The following is a 2,270-nucleotide window of genomic DNA, read 5'->3' on the forward strand; positions in this document are numbered from 1 at the left end:
GACTGTTTTGTTCCCGTGTGTTCTAACGCACGCACTCATTGATTGGGTCACATCGTATTCCAGTCGCCATCACAATCAACTCGCACGATATAAAACTTCTAGAGCTAGCAGTTATGTAATATTGCTTATTTAATTAACCTTCAACATTTTGTATTCAACAAAATCACTTAGACGCATGTTAAAATCATAAAAGTGACCTTTGTAAAGACTTTATACCAGTCTCTGTTAGTCGGATGAACTGAAGCTATTATACGGTGATAACGCAAATGTGGCCAATCGGACCTTAACCGATAGGTCACAAGAGGCTATATATTATACAAATTTTGTTTTATGACTTGCCTTAGAGCGACGACTGCAAAGGCTTCTGTGTATGATATTGCTTTCCAAGTCCGACCTCGGAAGCCCGATACCTCCTTCCGCCATTATATAAAAGTCATAGGTTGCCGAACACACAATAAACTTTGTACTATGAAAGTGATAATATACGTTCATATTTAATTTTGAATAGATATGCATGTTTCATCGGCTAGGGTGTTTACTTGGGTCACATCGCATACAACTGCACCAAAATGTGAGAATAAATCTACAAATAATGATGTTGCATAACATCTTAAAACAGCACAATAAAAATAGATTACATTAATATTTCAAAGCCTCAAGATTCCCTAATTCACAGGTTCATAATGGCCCTCAAACGTTTGGAAAAGTGAAATGGAACGATGTTTCATCAAACGAGTCTAGCGTTAAACACTCCTGGTAGTAACAATGAACCTCGTGGTAAACTACTAACAGTGTAGGACTAAAGTAATAAAAAATGAAGTTACAACACAAAGAAAACGTATCACCCTCGACTTGTGATTATGTTTATCCGTATTTTTTTTTCTTAAAAACGTAAATACTATAGTGTTGGGTACGCGATACCGTAAGGGCAATCGTGGTAACACATTAAAATCCAGAGGGCGACATGCGATAGTACGATGGTAACAATGCGATAGATAGTACGTTGGCGACAATGCGATAGTACGATGGTGACAATGCGAGAGTACGATAGTACAACTATCGCGTTGTCGCCATCGTACTATCGCATTGTCGACATCGTACTATAGCGTTGTCGCATTGTATGAAATTTCTCCGCTGTAGTCACCTCGCTTAATAACTCCAGTCGAGCTTTTCACGTTTTGGTAAACTGACAATATAAAAAAAAAATAATTTCAGAGTAGCAATTTGCTTTACAGTATTTGCGAGGAAACACTAATTCTGAAAATTTGCCAAGCTCTAAAATACCCATTTTATGCATCGATTGAAAATTGTAAAACCTGAAAATTATAAAACGTTTCAAACGCAAAACGATTGAATAATTGGTGAGTTCTGTTATCATTATATTATGTGACATTACGAGGATTACATATATACAGTATAAAATACGCCTCACGTTATGTGAGTTGTTTAAGTACTAGATTTTTGCTCCAAGCGTCAGTGGTTCAAGCCCATTTAAGGATTTTTTTCTTTCTTTAATTTAATATATATATATATATATATATATTTTACTGGAGATATTTAGTTGTTAACATTTAACAATTGTAAGCATTTAATGACAAATTTCAATACATGCCAAAATATGTGAAAAGTATGAAAAGGTCCTTTTAAAAAGCTAATATGTCGACACTGTTAACTTAATCAAAGTACTGACAGTGCGACGATGCTTTTGAGAGGATGGACATTAAAGCATCAAGTTAAGTTTATCTACATCACCACAATCACCACAATTGTGTATGTTGGTACGAAAAAAAATTTGGTACAAAAATTTTGCGAAAACAATTTGGGTACGAAAAAAATATTTGGGAACCAAAAAAATGGGACCGAAAAAATTTGGGTACGAACAAAAAATTGGGGATGAAAAAAAAATAGGTACGAAAAAAAATTGGGTACGAAAAAAAATTGGGTACGAAAAATTTTAGGTACGGAAAAAAATTTGGGGGAACGGGAAAGTAGTACCTGTGGGTAACTTGACCCACACTCGCACATTTTCGGCCCTTTCCGTCAAACATCAGATAAGTTCCTCGAAGGCAATAGTATGAATACACATTTCGGAAGCGGTGATGCGGTCCTACCTACGCGCGTCAAAATGTAATCGAAATATGTACACAAGTCTGTCAGGAATGATTGAATTAACGAAGAAAATCGTGTATTGATGTAAGTTTTTTTAAGAAATGTGCAGAAAATATATTAAACAAGAGCTGTGTTTGTGAAACACAATGCCCCCTGCTGCG

Source organism: Dreissena polymorpha, chromosome 5 (assembly GCF_020536995.1).
Source record: "Dreissena polymorpha isolate Duluth1 chromosome 5, UMN_Dpol_1.0, whole genome shotgun sequence".
In the NCBI taxonomy this organism is placed as follows: domain Eukaryota; kingdom Metazoa; phylum Mollusca; class Bivalvia; order Myida; family Dreissenidae; genus Dreissena; species Dreissena polymorpha.